This window comes from Papio anubis, chromosome 6, assembly GCF_008728515.1.
Source record: "Papio anubis isolate 15944 chromosome 6, Panubis1.0, whole genome shotgun sequence".
NCBI lineage: Eukaryota > Metazoa > Chordata > Mammalia > Primates > Cercopithecidae > Papio > Papio anubis.
In genome coordinates, this window is record NC_044981.1 from 42,485,313 (window position 1) to 42,504,586 (window position 19,274).

The 19,274-nt window shown below is 53.3% G+C and overlaps 1 long non-coding RNA gene across 1 annotated transcript; it reads right to left on the reverse strand.

Annotated features, from left to right (window-relative positions):
* Positions 1-546: 546 nt before the first annotated feature.
* On the reverse strand, positions 547-16,329 carry LOC108585449. The gene is made up of 2 exons (XR_002521562.2): positions 14,287-16,329; positions 547-785 (listed from the first exon to the last, which is right to left on the reverse strand). It is a non-coding gene; the product is annotated as an uncharacterized LOC108585449 (long non-coding RNA).
* Between the last annotated feature and the right edge of the window lie 2,945 nt (positions 16,330-19,274).

Genomic DNA, 19,274 nt, shown 5'->3' on the forward strand with positions numbered 1-19,274 from the left:
CCATGGCACTGAGTAAGTGCTGAGGAGACACCTGAGGACCGAGGTCACACCCCTGCCTGCCCTCTCCTCCCAGACAGGCCCCTCCTAGGGCTCAGACCATTCCAGTTTCCCTTGTCAGACCCTGAGAAGGCCCAGGACATCCACCCCTACAGGGAAGGCTCAACAAGAAAGAAAGAAACACACAGGAACCGGGCTCAGAGCCCAGCTGCATGCTCTTGGGCAGGTTACTTAACCTCTTTAGGCCTCAGTTTCTCAACTAGAAAATGGGACTAAGACTAGCTGCCTGTTGAGCTGTCGTGAGATAAGTGAGTGCACTGGCCTGGATCTGCGGATATTGGACAACAGCCAACAGCAGCCGGATGTGGCATTGTGCTGCTGCCTTTAGCAGCTCCAGGCAGTAACTACTGAGTATCAGGGAAGAACTGAGACCTCGGAGAAGGGAGAGAACCAGGATTGCTTGAGGCAGGGAGTTGGGAAGGCCCTACCTACCCTCTGGCAATTACAATCTAAAGGGAACAAAGAAGCTTTGTGGCAGATCCTGTCTCCTAATATCCATTCTTTGTTTATTCCCCAACTTTTAGCCAGACCCCCATGGAATAAAGACTATACTACCCAGCTTCCCTTGCAGCTAGGTGTGGCTAGATGACTGAGTTCTGGCCAATGGAATATAAGTGTGTGACTTCTCCGAAGTTTCCTTGAAGGGAAAGGGCATGTCCTTCTTCAGGCTTTCTTCTTCCTTCCTGCTGGCTGGGGCTCCAGCAGCCATCTTGTGCAAAGAGGTGACCCTGGAAATGGAAACCACACCTAGCAGATCAGAAAGATAGAAGGAGCTTGGGTCTCTAACCACATGACCACATCCCGGAAATATTTTACATGAACAAAAAATTCACTATTTTTCTTGTGTAAACCAAAATTTAACTGATACAAGCTTCTCCTCTGGTGAAATAATCTCGACTCATGTGTGGCTGGGCAGAGTAGGATGGATGAGGTGTCTAGAAGAGAACAGTTACCAGGGATATGATGTCCCCATCCAGGAGAACTTCCTCCTACTTGCCCTGTGAGGCCAGGAGGAATGCCGTTGAGAGGACTTGGCTCGAGGATGGATGGATGGATGGATGGATGGATGGATGGATGGATGGATAGGAGGGAAGAGCCCAGGTAAATGCATGAGATGAGGAGAAATACCTAGAAGGAGGAAATACCCTGGAAAAACACTCCAGGTGACAGAGAAGCAGGCTAGGGGTGTGGGGATAGCAGAACAGGACAGCCTACCTGACTCAGTGCCCAAGTCTGATTCTCAGTTTTCCCATCTGTGCTTTGGGAATGGGCCTTATTGCCTCACTCAGGGCAAGCGTGAAGTGATTCAAAAACCAAACCAAAACGAAACAGAAAATCAGTGTAGCATTAAATCCATTGTCGGCCCAGACAAAATCCTCCTCTGTGCTTGGGATTCCTATAAAGTAAGGATAACCGTGGACCCCACCTCACCTGGCTATTGTGAGTATTTGGCGAAAGGGCTACTGTAATGTGCTCATCACAGTGTCCGGCACAAGGCAAGTGCTCAGTAAGCAGTCAGTGCTCATTATTGCTGCTGTTGAAATCCTGCCCTGGGGTATGAGGAACAAGGAGCTGCCACTTGATTGGTCTGTGGCATGAGTTAGGGAAAGAAACCTGGACTCCTCACTCCAGAACAATATCTCCAGCGCTTTGGGGACCTAAAGGACCAGGTAATGCCTTGGGAGCACCACACCATAAACACACATCAGGATCCTGACGGTATAAGATGGAATGGGGGTAGTAGGGAGACATGGCGGGGTGGCGGCAGCCAAGGCTTAAATATTGGTCCCACTACCTGGGACCCCTGGAGGGACAGCTGTCAGGTCAGGCCCTGACCCCCAAGCTCTCCTCCTTGGCCAGGCCAGGTCCACATTTGGTCACAAGAAGCTGGCAAGAGGCCAGGCAGGGCCACAGAGGCCATGGAGAGGGCAAACACAGGCCCAAGGGTAAGGGGGAAAAAATTGGGCTTGTTCTGCCTGGGCAAGAGAAGGCTCAGGGGTGACACCAATGCCATGATATGCAGTTAGATGAGTTAATGCCCAGGGATGCTCTTCCTAAAGTTCCCCAGAGAAAGTTGGGGGTTAAATGATGAGTGTGTTGGCAGATTCATACCCTCAAAAAATTATGAGTGTGACTACTGTTAACAATGAGCTGTCATTTCTCTCTGGAGGAGTGAAGGAGAAGAAATGATCTTACATTAAAGTCAACATGATTCCGGATGACCTAAGGGAGAATTCTAACTGCCCATGACATGAGTTCTCTGTGTGCAAGGAGCTGTGGATTGAGTCCAGAACTGAACAGGGCACACAGCTTCAGTGGCTTGTCCTGAAACCCTAGCACAGCCTCCAAGTTCTGGGCTTCTGTTCCCACCTGTGTTAAGTCGGACAAGGTAATGATTATGGAGAGGGATTTGGGAATCATACAGAGATCAGTTTGAAGGCACTTTGGACAAGTTACCTAACTTCTCCGTCCTTTGTTTCTTCCTCTACTTGGAGGAAAAAAAAAAAAAAAACAGAACTGGGTGCAGAGGGTTGCTGGGAAGATTAATTCAGTGGATGCCAGCTTAGAGCCTGGCACCCAGGACGAGCTCCATAAATATTCTCTAGTGGGGCTGCTATTTTTCTCCTGTCTGGGCAGGGATTGGACAGTATCACTTGAGTTCTTTTCAAGTCTAGAATGCCTTGATTCTACAGTCCTGTGACTCACTGATTCTGCTTCTGGGGTCTGAGGACTGGGGATGACTTGGTTGCACAGCTCTGCCCTGCAGGGCCCTGGCCTAACACCTAGACATAGCCCAGCCTATAGTCTGCACAAATTTTATTTCTACCAGTGGATTTCGCCTTGCTCATCATGTGCCCTCAGCCTCATGGGCAGTCTTGTGGCCACAGGTGGCCCTGCCAGCTGTCCCTGACCTCTGCTCTGCACCTTCACCTGGAGCAGGGCAGTGCAAGCCCCTCCAGCTAACTCCTTCTTCACACCTATGGTCCCCTGACAATGTCACATGCTGTGCAAGTTGGCAGGGCCAAGAGGGGCCACAGATGCCAACACAAACACCATTCCTGTGGAGAGAGAAGAGCCCATGGGTGTTATTTTTAACCTGCTGATTAGAGGCCACAGCTCTGCCCCTGGGAGTCCTGGGACTAGGGGCTCTGAGGGGGATGTGAGCTGTCAGGCCTCATCTCAATGACTCCCAAGGGTATTGGGCTGCAGAAACCCCAGCCCTTCTACCACTTTGATGGAGAAGTGGGAAAGGGAGACACAGATCAAGACATGCCCCATCTTGCCCACTGGTTTCAACTGGGGCTGAACCCAGCCAGGAAGAGCAAGGGTGCCACGAATCACAGAACGTTAAACCTAGAGATGGGTCCGCTCCAGTCCCTGCGTTATACAGAGAAGGAAACTGAGATCTGAGGGGAGGGGGCCCAAAGTCACACTGCTGGTCAACACTAGCTTCCTACCCCCTTGCCCACCTGTTGTAGACCTGGAGCTTGACAAGGACATTTCTATAACTCTCCAAGACCACATCCTGGGGGTCACCTTGCTCCACCCTCTGCCCGGGTCACCCACCTTGCCTCTGCCCTCTCCCCAGTCTGCCCTACCCCAAAGGGCTGAGCTTCTGACAACCCCATGATGAGGGCCCCAGGCCCTGGCTCCCAATGCAAGGACTTCCTAAGTGCCCAAGCAGTGCCCCCTAGAGGCCAGTGGTAGCAGTGGTCAGTACAGCCGGCAGCGCCATCATGGCTGGAGGCCCAGGAGAAGACGTGCAGGCCAGGGCGTGCCTGTGTGGGGGGAACAGGACCTAGCTTCTGCCAAGGGCCCGCTGCCGGCTGTTGCTGAGCTTGTACTCGCCAGAGGAGGGGGGCGGCAGGCAGACAATGGACCCCACAGCCCAGCCTCCTGGCCTTGGCCCCTTGAGCTGGGCAGGCAGCCGCTGGCCAAAGCAGCCGCCTCCATTGGTCCCTCACGTAGCCCACGTCCTGCCTGCTGGGTGGCCCTTATCACCGGGTACGTGCCAGAGTTCCACATGCCCACACTCCACAGTGGGGAGGGGACTAGGGGCCCAGGAGGAATGGGACCAGTGGGAAGTTAGGCTTCCAGTTTCCCTGCATCCCACTCCCAAGGAAGGGTTGAGCAGGCCCTGAGTACCCCTTGATGAGTCTCTAGTTCTCAGAGAGATCTTAGCCTCATCTCGCCAAGTCCCAACTCTCAACAACTGTTCTCCCCTTGGACTGAGGGGTTGGGTGGAAGAGAAGAAAGAAAGAGGCCAACAGCTTCATTTGAATGCTCTAGGTCACTAGTTCACAAATACCAACTGTTCCTCTTAACAAGCTTATACAAGAAGTAGTATTATACTATGCTTACTACTATCTGGGGAAATAGGCACAGAGAGGTTGAGTAACTTACCCACAACCGTACAGCTGGTAGGGAAAGAGTCAGCACTCCAACCCAAGCAGACTGACTCCAGAGTTAAACCACTCCTTAACAAAGCAGGGACGGGACTGGCTGGTGCTCAGCCCTCTACCCCACAGAAATGATGGCTTTGGGAGCAGACAGACATGGGCTCAGGCCTGGAACTGCATGCTCTAGGGCCAGTGAAAGCCCTCTCCAGGCCAACGTTTCCTTACCTGTGAAATGGGCGCAATGATGTAGTGAGGAAGGCACAGCCACATGTGCCTCACTGGTGGAAGCTGCTGCACAAATGCTCCTCCCCTTCACTCAGCAGAGCTCAAAGCTTCCTTTGACTGAATAGTCAAAATGTCTTCTGACTGGCTGCCTGAAGCCCACCATCCCAGCCTCCACTTCCTCTGTCCAAACCTACAGAGTAGCTCCATTCCCTGGCACTTGAGCTCTGCCGCAAGCCCCTAGCATGCCCAGTCAGGTAGCCCCGGCACACTTGCTCAGCCCACGCACTGCTGTTTAACCTTCCACAGGCATTGGGTTCTCCCTGTCTTCCCCCCAGGAAGACCGTGAGTGCCCGCTGTGGGGCCAGGGGAGGATGGGGCCGGATGAGCCCCTGCCTCCCCGGTATGCGCACACATGCACAGTCAGGCCTTATTCAAGGAGCCTGGACCCTGGGCCCAGTCTCAGTTGGCTACCAGAGCTGTGAGGCTAGGTACACACCTCACTAGGCCTCACTGGGCCTGTTTCCTCATTTGTCAAAAGGACATCTACATCCCCGGCTGGTAAAGACACAGTGAAGCCACATCTGGGACACACCCCTCCCAGAAGACTTCCTCGTAATTTCTGCTAGCAGATTAGGACTATAGTGTGTGTGGGCAGGGAAGGGGTCTGGCTGGGAGGACACGAGAAATGGACATAGACGTCAGAGAAGGCAGGAAGCAGAGGGATTTCCCCACCATGATGAGGCTGCCGAGGCAGGGGAAGAAAGGCCGTGGGGGCTGAGTCACTGGCTATGTCTAATCTGCTGCTTCCCAGTCACTGACAATGAAGTGACCACAGGCGGATCACAGGAGATCACAGGAGGGAGGTGGCCAAACAGGACAAGAAAGGGAGCTGTAGGGACTCTAGAGGAAGCAGCCTGAGAGGCAAGGCTCAGCATCTGCCTCAGAGGGACCCCGAGCTGATGGGGTAGCAGACGTAGCTGCTGCCTTCAGTGAGCTCCCAGTCTGACGGGGGAGACATTCTTTTCTCTCAGAAGAGAAAGGAGCTCTGCCTTCAGGGAACTCCCAATCTGACAGGGAAGTTTTATCACCTTCTGCCTTAAGGGGATTACAACTGTGACTGGGGACTCAGCCTCTGTTCTCTGGGAACCCCAGCTTGAGGTGTCTATGTCTGAGGGAGCAGGTGCCTGAGTGAGTGCTGCGTATTTGTGTGTTGACACCCTACCTGGCTTCCTTCAGACCCTCCAATCTGATGGGGGAGTCACAGCTCTGCTCTGAAGGAGCTCCTGTAAGATGGGGGAGACATAGTCCCCACATCAGGCAGCCACTAAAATCAAGGGAGAAACTTAGCTCCTGCCCTCTGTCCTCACGGAGCCCTGTCTGCACCCATGGGCACTCAGGTTAAGCACGCATGCATGTGCACATGGGAATGTGTGCAGGCCCTCTCAGGCACCACTCCCCACCATGCCCACCTGAGAACTCCTCACAATAAGGAAGGAGAATCCTTGTTCGAGCCCAGGCTCAGGGGGCTTTCACAGAGGGGCTTCTGGGAGCCTAGAAGACAGAGGGTGGGGGAGACAGAAGTGCAACCACATCTAGGGTGGCTGGGCTCACTGTTCTGAACAGCTGAGCCGCATCTGCATTCCTCACCTCCAACTCCTGATCCCTGATTCACCCCAGCCTCACATGTCCACTGAGATGCAGTACACGGTGTCTCCCACACGCATGCGTGGCTCCAGCACATGGAAGAGGATGGCTGGGGCTTGGAGCTAGAAGAGACTCTTCTTTTCCTCCCCCCAGCCCTCACGTTGCCCTTTCACGCAGCCACTCTGAGTGACGGGAGCGGAGCGACCAGTCCACCCCTGAGTCACTATGACTCGGTCTCCCCACCTGGAACCCTCATACTCGGTTCACAGACTCCATGCAGGGACAGTGAGCAGACAGGGAGTCAGCGGGGAGGAGGCCCACAACAAACTGGGAACTCCAATTCACCCACTCAATTCCTTCCTAGGGCAGGAAAACTTCAGGAGAGCAGAGGATGGGGCTGGGAGGGAAAATAACACGCACGGGAGGAAGCAGGGAGCACAGGGCATTTCCCCTCAAGTGGGAGTTCCCCGAGGGCAGGGCTGTGTCTCCCCTCAGACTGGGGCTCCCTGAATATGTGGCTGTGTCTCCCCCAGACTGGGGCTCCCCGAATATGTGGCTGTGTCTCCCTCAGACTGGGACTCCCAGAGGACGGGGCTGTGTCTCCCTCAGACTGAGGCTCCCTGAGGACGGGGCTGCGTCTCCCTCAGACTGGGGCTCCCTGAGGATGGGGCTGTGTCTCCCTCAGACTGGGGCTCCCTGAGGATGGGGCTGTGTCTCCCCTCAGACTGGGGCTCCCTGAGGACGGGGCTGTGCCTCCCCTCAGACTGCTTCTCCCCTCAGAGTGGGGCTCCCTGAGGACAGGGCTGTGTCTCCCCTCAGACTGGGGCTCCCTAAGGACACAGCTATGTCTCTCTCAGACTGTGAATTCCATGAAGACAGGCACTGTGTCAATCCCATCAAACTAGGTCAGAACTAGATCTCCTTTAGCATCTAAAACAGGTGACTCTTCCACCATCCCAACATCATTTGGGGGCTTTCAGACTGGGTGGGGTGGGGCATGTACTTCCCAACAGGCCACCCTCCTGAGGAAGAACATTCATGCTCACTGGCAGGGGCTTCTTCAGTGAGCAGCCTGTTCCCAGTTCACCCACTCACCCCTCTGGGTGGTCTCTCCCAGTCTAGCCCCAGTCTCTCACGTTAAATCACCATGGGTAGCTGGGCAGGCAAGACCCACAGGATGTGTGTGCAGGGCCTGCCTGGGCCTGGTGGGGGGTGTCTAGCTGAGAGCGCAGGCATTTTGTAGCATTACCTCATGCCCGCTGCCCTCAGCTAGGGGCTCTTCAGGACCATTTGAGCATGGGGAGTGGGCAGACAAGCCTGGGCAGCTATGCCCATGGCCTGAGGAAGCCAAGCTTGGCAGGTTTCTGCTTCCATGAGTCCAAATCAGCCCAGGAAGTGGGTCCCAACACCATTAGTTTTCCCTTATCCTATGCTCTAGCCACCTGGATTAGAAGAGAGAGAGGCCTCCTACCCCGGTGGGTCCCTGTGAGGGGACAGCCCTACATTACAGTGTATACATTTTGGTAGTGAAGGAAGCAGGAAACAGCTGGACAGGCCTGGGAATCCCTCTCCACTCTCTAATCACCTTTCAATACGAGGAGCTGGGCTTTCCCAGCCCTCTATCCCCCACTCCTCCCTGCCTCCTCTTGACCTCCTGTACCTTTTTCAGGGAAATAAAACACAGTACCATGCAGAGATTTGGGCTGGACTTCTGTGCTCTCCTTTTTCCATTGACAACCCCCTCTCCAGGCTGGCAGGATCAGAGTCGGTGCCTCTCACCTAACAATGAGAATTGGGCATTGCCATGGCTGAGGGCACCCTAAGATATCAACCCCATTACACAGATGGGCAGACTGAAGTCTGCGGCTGTCACAGAATCAGGACAGATCATGCCTTGGGGGTGATGCAGCCAGGCTTGTGGTCAATACCCACTCTGCCTGAGTCAGGGTAGCTCCGCTCTCGGCCAGACTGTGAGCTCCCTGAGCTCAGGGACTGGTCTCCAGCTTCCTGAAAGGGGTTTGCTGGGTAGGATTGAATGGGGGCATGCTAAGTACTGACCTGTGCTGGCCCTGGGGTGGGGTTCTGTGGCCTCATCAGCCTAGCCAGTTTAGCTGCAGGGCCTCCTCACCTCTGGACCCTCCTTGGCCACAGGTCTCCCTAGTTGGTTCCTGGAACCCAGACTCTTGGTGCCCGGGGAGGGAGGGGTCTAGGGTGGCATGGGCAGCTGTGTATCCAGACCAGAATGGGCCTGGGGAAATCCCCAGAGCCTGGTGCAGGAGCCCTCTCCCCCAGCTGGCAGAAGGGCAAGTGGAAGCCAACCTGCTGTCCCCTGCCTCTGGGTCCCAGCGAGTTGGCTGAGCCAGGCCCAGCTTGGGCAGGTTCTCTCACATCCAGTGCCCCCTCATCCTCACCCCACCCTGGCCTGATCCCTTTTTCAAGTACAGTCCTTGCTCCAGTCAGATGTCTTGAGCACAGGCTGGTTCCCAAGAAACCCATGCCCTGCCCCACAATCTCTACTCATCCTGCCCTCTCTCCCTCCTGTCCCCACAGGAGCCATCTCCCCAGGGCCACTGGCTCACCACACTTCCTGCAGAGCTTTGACCCTCTAGGAGAGCAAGCCCCTCCCCAGGCCAGGGAAGGGTCTCAGCAGAGGCAGCAGGGAAGGGGCAAGGATCCAGCTTCCCCAGTAACCTAGCATGCCTCTGTCTTCCAGCAAGTCACAAAACCACCCTCCTGTCTGTCCCTATTGTCAGCCTATCCCATCCCTCAAGGCAGCAAGTTCTTAGGTTGGCTTCCCATTGTGTGGGCGAACACGTGGCCTCACTCTTATCGGACTGACGCCAAGACTTGCTGCAATTGGGCTCGGCAACAGAGAGTTCGCAAGAAGCCCAACCCTCAAATACCTACTCTATAATCTAGATGGAGGCGCTCACAGAACCTGCCAGCTGCAATCACTAACCCTGCTTTACTCATCTAAAGGCAGCTGTTTTAAACTTTAAAAAAAAATTGTGATAAAATACACAGAACATAACATTTACCATTTTAACCATATTTAAGTGTCCATTTCAGTGGCATTTAAATACATTCACATTACATACGTTCACATTTCATACATTCATGTTACATATGTTCACATTACATACATTCATACTGTTGTGCAACCATCACCACCATCCATTTCCAGAATTCTTTTCATCTTGCAAAACAGAAACTCTGCTCATTGAACACTAACTCCCCATCTCTCCAGCCCCTGGCAACCACCATTCTACTTTCTGACTCTATGAATCTAACCACCTTAGTTACCTCATTAAAGTGGAATTATATAATATTTGTCCTCTTGTGATTTGCTGATTTCACTTAGCACAATGTCCTTAAAGTTCATCCCTGTTATAGCATATGTCACAATCTTCTTCCTTTTTAAGGCTTAATAATATTCCATTGTATGTATGTACCACATTTTCTTTCTCCATTTGGGTAGCTTTTTAAAATTGTCAACTGCTTTTTTTTTTTTTGAGACGGACGGAGTCTCACTCTGTCACTCAGGTTGGAGTGCAGTGGCTTGATTCCGGCTCACTGCAACCTCCACCACCCAGGTTCAAGTGATTCTCCTGCCTCAGCCTCCAGAGTTAACTACTTTTTATAAAAACCAAAGTAATATATTCTTGTGGCAAAAAGTCTGAACAGTTCAGAAACATATAAAGTGAAAAGTGGACTTTTCCATCCCTTCTCACTCTGGTCATGGAAAGCCCTTTCTGGTGACTCTGAAATTTTAAGGCAGAAGGGCTAACTGGTTTTTATCAATTTTTTACACATATTGTGATATACTCCTCATCAGTACTTCTCAAACATGAGTATGCATCAGAATCATACAGAGAACATGTTAAAACCACAGACTGCTGGGCCCCAGCCCTAGAGTTTCTGACCCCGTAGTTCTAGCCCAAGATTCCGAGTTTCTTTTTTGTTTGTTTTTTTGAGACAGCGTCGCTCTCTGTCACCTGGGCTGGAGTGCAGTGGCGTGATCTTGGCTCCCTGAAACCTGCACCTCCCAGGCTCAAGCGATCTTGCTGCCTCAGCATCCCTAGTAGCTGGGACTACAGGCTAATTTTTTGTAGAGAGGTTTTACCATGCTGCCCAGGCTGGTCTTGAACTCCTGGGCTCAAGCAATCCTTCTGCCTTGGCCTCCCAAAGTGCTGGGATTACAGGCATGAGTCACTGCAACTGGCTGAAAAGTCTGGACTTCTAACAGGCTCTATGCCCATGGTGGCAGAGGGCACACCCTTCATTGAGTAGCACCATCCAAGCAATGTCCTGCCACTTGCTTTTCTACTTAGTGAATATCAACATACAACCTCAACCTCACTCTTTTTAACTACTGCATACTAGTCTGGTCTTTGGATGCCTCGTAACATATCCAATCAGTGCCCTATTAATGGACTTAATGCTGCTTCCAGTTTTTCAGGTTTGGAAGCAAAACTGCAATGAACACACTTGTATGTATACTTTGAACACTTGTGACATTTATAACCGTGCATCTGATAAATTCCTAGATATGGAACCCTCGAGTTAATGGTTTGTGAATTAATTCTCATGTGTATTGCCAATCCCCTTCACTGGTGCAATTGTCTTCCCCCCTGCTCTGAGGATGTCTGTGTCCACACAGTGAGGGGTTGCCCATTTCAGCTGTTGTCAATCAAACTGGCAAAAAGATAATCTTCTCATGTCTTCATTTTGATTTCTTCTATTTTGACTGAGGGTGAGCATTTTCACCTGCTTGTTAACCGTTAGTATCCGCTTACCAGTTTATGTGCTTTGCCCATTTTTCTATTTGTTTTTGTTTTCCTTATTGACTTGTAAGAACTCATCTGTCATCTATGTTAAAAATATTTTTTTCCAGATGGTTGTCTTTAGAATTCAGGATATTACATTAAAAACCATTTTTCTTTTTCAGAGATGGGGTCTCACGGTGGTGCCCAGGCTGGCCTCAAATTCCTGGGCTCAAGTTATCCTCCCACCTCAGCCTCCCAAGTAGCTGGGACTACAGGCATGTACCACAATACCCTACATCATATTTTAATACAGACGATTTTTAAAAATTCTTTCCCTTTGTGACTCCTAGGTTTTGTGTCAAACTTTTCCCAATCCAAGAACATATACTTTTAGACTTTCAGATGTTTTCTTCTAGTAATTTTACAGTTTCCTTTTTACATTTAAATCTTTGCTCCATCTGGGATTTATTTCAGAATAAGAGATGAAGTGGGGAGCTGGATTTCTTTTTCTCCCCCGTTAACAGCTAGCCAGTTGTCCAATTTGATTGAATAATTCATCTTTTCTCCTCTGATCTAAAATGTCACTTTATCATATATTTAATTTCCATTTGTTCACGGGTGTGTATCTGGCCTCTACTCTGCTCCTTTGATCTGCCTGTCTGTTCTTGTGCCAGTACCCAACTATTTTATTACTGGAGCTTTCTACAACATTTTAGTAGCACTAGTCGTCCCTTATAATACTTCTTTTTCAGGATTTTCCAAGCTCTTTTTGCATGTTTATTTCTCCAGATGAACTTTAATATAATTTGTCAAGTTCAAAAGATCTTGTTGTTTTTCACATCTTCCAACAGATGTGATTTTCGGACGTCTCAGCCCACAGCCAAACAGAAACAAGTTGAGAACAGGGTGGGTTTGGTGGTCTGCCCTGGAGGCAGGCAAAGTAACGGTAACAGAAGTGATAGTTTATATGGAGAGAGTTGATGAAGTGATAAAGTACTATAAAAGTAGACACAAGAACTATGAAAATGTAGCCTTCATGGAATGAGCCTCTAGTGTGGGGCCAAAAAAGGCCTTGAATTTTCACTGTATTACAACCAGGATAGTGATGGACCCTTGTAACCACAACCCTGAGTCATGAAGACTCACATGTTCTGTAACCTCTGATTAAAAGCCCGGAAAGTGTGTAATATCCACTAGTGATTCCTATCCAAAATATCTCTTTTTAAGGTTTCAGATATTAATGTCTGGAAAACTAGTATGAAATGGTTCATTCTTGGATGGTGACATAAACATGACATGTTACTGGCCTCTCTATAGCTTTCTCAAAGCCCACCTTCAAATTCCAAGGAGCTGCCAGTTCTGGGATTTGAATTCACTCTTTTCATGGAAACAAAGCTAAGGGAAATGTCCCCAGACTTTCAGCCAGTTCAAACACAATAATAAAAAGAAGGTTTATCTCATACTGAGCATCTGCCTCCAACATATGAGGCATGTTACAGGCAGAGTAGATTTTAATCCTCAACAGCCCCGCTAGGTGAATGCTGTACTCCCATTATACAGAAAAACTGAGGCTCAGAGGGGTCAAAAAACTGGGGCAAGTTTAAATTAGTATGTGACAGCTCTCAGCTACCTTCACCTGCACATTCCACAGACCTGTCGCCTTCAGTTCACTCCCACAGGGAGGTTCGAAACACCACCAACCCTATTCAGACATCCCTTTGCAAGGCCCTGCCACCTGCCTTCCCAGTGCCCACCTAGCCAGGAGAGCCACGATGCACAGCAGGGAGGGTGGAGTGAGGTGCCAACCCGGCCCATCCAGGGAAGGAAGACAGCCCTCCAGCCACCCACTTGCCAGTGGCCCCGGTGGCAGGCCAGCCACCTGCCAGTCCCCTTCCCCATCAGGGATTCAGGAAGTGAAGAGAGTGCCCCTGGAAGTCAGGAGACACCTCCAAGATGAAAGCCCTGCCTGCCATAGCCTGACACAGCCTTCCTGTACTTCCTGTGTTACAGGACGCAGATTCTGTGCTTACCATACCACACCTTTGTCAGCGGTGTGGGCAGAGCCCAGCAGAGTCCTGGACACCCCAGGGAGTACGAGCTGTGCAGGTGACATAGGAGGAGGTGAAAGGGAAACGAACTCCCTTGGGAGTTCCCCATCCCAGAGGAAATAAAAGTCAAAGCACTCCTTTGTTTTTCCTTCCCAAGCCTTATAAGGGGCTTTATGGGGCTTGCCTGGGATTGAGGTACAGCAGAGGTGGGAGGGTGATGGCCTCCAGGCTGAGAGATCCTGGGGCAAAGGTGGAACTATATGGTCATGAACATGGGCACGTTCTGAACTCTGTGAACCCCTAGCCCAGGACCTGGCTGACTGTACAATCCGTCACCCTGCATCCCGTAGCAGAAGAGCCTACTACGCGCAGAGGACAGTACTGTTGGGGTGACAACTGAAAAGGGTCCTGGATAGAGGCGGGGTTTGCTGGAGGGGTAACAGAGTGTGCGCGGAGGGGAGAGGATACGGGGGTCACAGCCCAGCATCCGCAACCCCGGCGCTCAGAGGAGCCGCGCGCTCCGGAGCTCGGCGCGCGCGATCAAAGCCGGCGCCGCACGCGCACGCGCGCCCGCAGCCGCTCCCCCTCCCGCGCGGCTCCGGCTCCCGCGCGCGCGCACTTGAGGCCTCCCTTGTGCGGCTCCTCCATTCGCTACGTGCAGAATGGTCCGTCGGCAGCAGCTGCAGCGCCGGGTGGGAGGGGGAGGAGGAGGGGAGGGGGAGGCGGCGCCCCGGTCTCGGGGAGGGGCCGTGGCGGCCCTGGCGAGAGAGGGGTGGGGGCGAGGGGCTGGGCCCCCGCAGCGGGGAGGACAGAGGGAGAGTCCGGGTGGGCTTGATGCTCAGCGTTCGCCCTCCCCCGCCCCCGATTCTTTCTGCAAGGCCATTACGGCCATCTCCCGGCCTAAGCGTCCTGCAACCAAGCCTACCAAGAGGGGTTTTCTCCGTGTTGTCTCCTCACCAAAACCCAGAATCCAGACCCAAGAAAGAACCACTCCTGCTGACCCTTCCTCCCGCTTCGCGTCCCAACTGCATTTCCAAGCTTTCGTGGAGGTGACCCAACAGCACGCACTTCCCCACTCCGCCTTTCATGGGGTGGGGTCCCTAAGAGGTACTGCAGACTCACTCCCCTTTTCATCTCTTACCCCACCTGGAGGAAGAGGCACGGCCAGGATGGACACCAGAGCACATTTCCCAGCATTTCCAAGGGGAAAGGCCAGCATCTCAGCATGCAGACTCCAACACGGCCACAGAAAGGTCGAGTGGCGCCGAGGAGCAGACTGCTGCCCAGGCCCCTAGGGCCACTTTCAAAGGAGTGTGATAAGGACTAGGTTGCTTTGGACTCACTCGTATTACAGGGCTGCGCCCTATACACCTGTTTGTAAAGGGTCCTCCTGGAATGTAATGGTGAGGGACCACCAAGCGGTGGACCAAGGATTCCAAACAGACCAGCCCCCTGCCCTGCCAGGAAACCAGATGTGGCCCAGATGTCCATAGCAGTTCCTCCCACAGGGTGGGACACCAGCTATTCTGTGCAACCCCTCCCAACCCTTCTTCCAGGGTCAGGGAGGAAAGCTGGCGACCTCCGTTGTCCCTTCCCATTTGGGCTGCTAGAAGGGAGCAACTCACTCATCCTCCTCTTCCTTCCCAGAGCCACCTGGGCTTACCTCTGCAGCAACCACCTAGGTTCAACCTGTGGTCTGACCACAAGACCTCTGCTGACAGGTTAAGTCAAGATCGCCGGGAAGGAAGACATCCAGTTTCATTACACACACATACGTACACACACACCCGACACCGACCCATGCGCCTGGGCTCTGCACAGTGGCTAGACCCCAAAAAGCAGATTCTCCGGTTCCCTCCCTGGTGGCCTCAGTCTTTTGGCGGCGCCCTCTGCTGGCCACTATGAAGTGCAGGAAAAAACAGTATGAAGATAGACGCTTGGTGGATCTAGGGAAGGGGACAAGAGGCAGAGAAACAAGTGAAAACTGGGAACTGAGAGCAGCGCTGGGCTGGCCATAAACAAGCGAGGCATGGTGACGCCTTCCTGGAGGTGGGGAGTTTTGAGTCAGCTTTCCATGGGCCTAGGGGGACAAGCCAAGCTGGCAGATAGGGGCTCAGAACACCACAGGGGTGGCCCTTCTTGTGTGCTGAGCCCTGCCCCTGTCCTGGATGGCTCACGCACCCACTAACTCTGATGGCTGCTGTGCCCTGCTTGGGGGTCCTTCCTGTTAGCCTCTATTGGGATGGTGGGTGGGGAGGAGCAGCCATGGAAACCCTGATCCTTCTAGTCATAGCCTGGCTCCTTGGGACCATGAGAGGTGTCCCCAAAGAGAAGCCTCTGATTGACAAATCTCTGCCCCACCCCACATACACACAGGATGGCCCAAGCCCAGGTCCCTGGCATGGTGGGGCAGGGGCCTGAGTCACAGCCTGGTGTGACCCTGCCCAGTCCCAGGAGTGGCCAGCTCGCCAAGAGGTGAGACCCAGGTCAACAATCCATCAGTCTGCCTCCTGCCGCCAGGTATCCTCCCCATCACGTCCTGCACGTGGGGTGGGCCAGGACAGTGCTGGGCAGAGCTAGTGTTGGGCCTGTGCCTGGGGGCCACCAAGGGGGCCTGGCGAAAAGAATGGAGAGATTTTCACCTCCTGAGCAGCAGGAGGAGCCAGGTGGGGTTAAAGACAGGAGGTTCTGGTTGGACCCACAGGCATTCGGAGTCTCTCCCTGCCTGCTGGGTGAGGGAGGCAGCAGGTGCCAAGGACTGCTAGCTTCTAGGACCTGCCCCTCAAGTTGCTTCTCCTGAGGAGGGGCTTCTAGGGTCACCCTCAGGGCCTTGACATCTGCACAGGCCCTTCACCAGGGACTTACCTCCAAAGGCAGCTCCTGCTCCCAGCCCTCACAGGCCCCACTAGGGCCCAAGTCCCCAGACCCAGCCTCAGTATGCAAGCTGGCCAAGTCAGAGAGCCTGGCTGCCTGGACCACTCCCAACCAGTAAATGGCACTGTGGGCTTCCTCCATTCTGCCTTCCCCGCCCCACTTCATTGATTAACTGACTTCCAATTTACTGGCCAGGCCCGCTTCCAGACCCTGCCTGGGTAAAGAGGACTCCCAGAAGCAGTGATTGAAGGCCCAGGAGGATACAGAGAGCCAGGTGCTTTAATTGGAGGTAATTAGTTAATTTACTCTGAAAGCAATGGGGCAGGGCAGGGACAGGGGGAGTAGAGGGGAGGGGAGGAGCTAGGGGACTGTGACCTAACTGGGCTCAAACTCTCAAACTCTGGTCAGCCTCCTTCTGGACCACAGCTACCCTGAGTGTACACTCCCACTTAGGAGACCCTCTCCTGGGCCCCAGGTCAGAGCAAGACCCAAAGCAGACTAGGGTGGCTTTACAGAAAAAGCAGGTGCCCTGGGGTGGTGGGTACAGACCTTTTGAGGTTAGGTAGGTGTGGACTGGCATGAGGGGATTGGAGAAGTGCAAGGAGCTCTGGGATGGGAACTGGTCCGTCTCCTGTCACCTATACTTCCATCCCTCCCAAGGTCATTGCTCCCACCAAAGTTAGTGGCCCAGCCCCCTCCTTTGGTCAGTGAAATCCCAAGGCAGCCCATTTTAAATACAACGGGGCCTGAAGGCTAACTTCTGGCATTCCTGCTTTGGGAAATCATTCCAATAACCGGGAAAAAAGGGGGCCCGAGGACAGAGCCCCTCCCGGGCCCCAGGGGGCGTGTCGTCGGCTCCTATGCGTCGCCGGCCGGCGGCGTGGCGGGGACTCTGGCCGGCAGCCTCCCGCGCCGTCCGGAGCAGCTGACCCGCTGGCGGTGGGCCAGGTCGCGGCGGGGCCTGGAGGCAGCAACGTGCGGCGCGGCATGTCGCGGGCACCGCGGCAGGGAAATGTGGGGGCGGGCCGGCGCGCCCCTTCCCCCGCCCTACGCTGGCCCATTCATAAAACCTGCAGGCGCTGCCCGGCCTGGCAGCCTTGGTCTCCTAATTGCAAACTCATTAAGGAGTTTGCATCTCATTTGCATGGAAATCATTTCCTGGCCCTAAACAGAGAAACTTCCCGCCCCTCCACCAGCCCCTCTCTGCCCTGCTTTACCCATGCACAGTCTGGGAGAGGAGAGGGGCATATCTCTGACCTGCACCCCTTCCCTGGCTTCACCACCACCCTTCCACTTTAGGAGTTGGGGAGGGGATTGGCAGAACACCCACCCAGCCAGGAGCCCTGCCTGTGCCCCAGGTGAGCCGGCCCTGCCCTAGTGGGTCCAACTGAGGGGAGGCGCCTGCCAAGTCATTTGCCCCCCGGCCTGACTGTGCCCAGGGAAGGGAGGAGGCGGTCGGCAGTTGGCCCCAGCAGCTGGTTGTACCTGGCAGGAGGTGGGTGAGGCTTTTCGTGCCCAGCCTCACGTACGTGCCCTGCCACAGGCCGTGCCCCCACCCCCACACCCCTCACCCCACAGAACAAGCGCCTAGTGACTGCAGAAACAGACACCCAGTCATGGCACACAAAGGCACCCACACCAGGCCAGCCATCATGGCTGCCACCCTGGCAGCCACCCTGGAGGGCAGACAGATGCCTTCACAAGCCATTTTGTCTTTCTCCAGCTTGGTGCCAGGACTGGGGGTGGGGGAAAGGGTTTCTCCTGAGAGTTCTCTGAGTAAGGGGGCCCATAGAGGGGTTTCCTTATGTACCCCAGCTGTGGCCTCTTGCCCCCTCTCTCCTGTAACCCATGTTTATAGAGGCCTCCAAGTGCTCTACCCTGCATGAGGACCTGCCCAGGCGAGGGGGTCTCAGGAGGGGAAGTGGGAGATAAAGCCCCTAAGGAAGGGACACCTAAGTGCCTCCCCAACCAGGGTCTGTCTTTCCTGTCCCAAGGGTGTGTGGTGGAGGGAGTGCTCTCCAGTTTCCTGGGGGTTGGTGGGGGGTGGTATTCTAAACCTTTGGAAATGGAATAGAACTGCCTAAAGTATATGAAATTAGATACTACTTGGGACACTATGTCCTGGTTCTGTATGTCCTGGGACAGTGTAAAAAGTGATCACAAAATTTTCAACATCACAGTCTGAAATAAAAACCTGCCTCTTGTCTTCCTCCCCAGACATATCCCTGCTTACGCTTCCCATCTGCCCACACTCCCACCTGCTGTATCTGAAGTTTCTCCCTTCCGTTGCTAGGGCATAAAGGGGTGGGCAAGGATGTTTTGAAACACTGACCACACATTCGTCCTGAGTATGGCTGGACTGACCCTACCCTCCCAGTTCGTGGAGCAGTTGGGTTTCAGGTGCCATATGTGTGCGTGGTTCAGGGGTGCTGGAAAAAAGTTTTAGAAAGCCTATTTATTTTTCATCTAATCCTTTTTTCGTTTAGTGTGAGTGTGTTTTACAAGGTAAACTATATAAAAATATACTCGTATGACAGGTGTGTACTCAACAATCTTTTTTATTGCTAAGGGCACATGATCAAAAAAACTTCGGAGGTCACTGGCCTAGACTTCAGGTGGGGCAGCTGTGGGCAGGGGATGGCTTGTCTTGTCCATCTAAGTATCTAGCCTGACACATGACTAGTTCAGAGCCTGGCAGGGAGCAGAGGTCAGGGACACAGCATTGAATGAACAAAGTCCACCCCTAGAACTGACAGATGAGGAAACTGAAATAATTCTGGGGTGGGGACATTGCTCAGAGGAGGACGTGGGCAGGTTGAGAGAGTCTCCCCTCATTGCTGTTATGTCTGCAGCCTGCCTGTGTCCAACACCCAGCACCCACCCAAATCCTACTTCTACCCACCCCAGGGAGCACAGCTCCCTCCTCTGCCTGCCGGCAGAGTGGCCACCTGTCTTGAGCGTCTTACTGGATCCTGATTAGCAGAGCCAGACAGGGTTGTCACCTGCCACATCCCTCTACCTGGCAGAAAGTCTGTTGCCAGCTTTGTATCCTAGAACTCTCTGGAAGTCAATCTGGTGTAGGAGAAAGAATTTAGGCTCCAGACAATCCTCATCCAGCTTGGTGACCTTGGGCACAACACATAACTGGTATAAGCCTCAGTTTCCCAATCTGTATATGGGGACCAATATTTGTACTTACTATACAGGGTTGTTGTGGATGTTGAGTAGCCCACTGTGTGTATAGGGTCTGGCATATACTA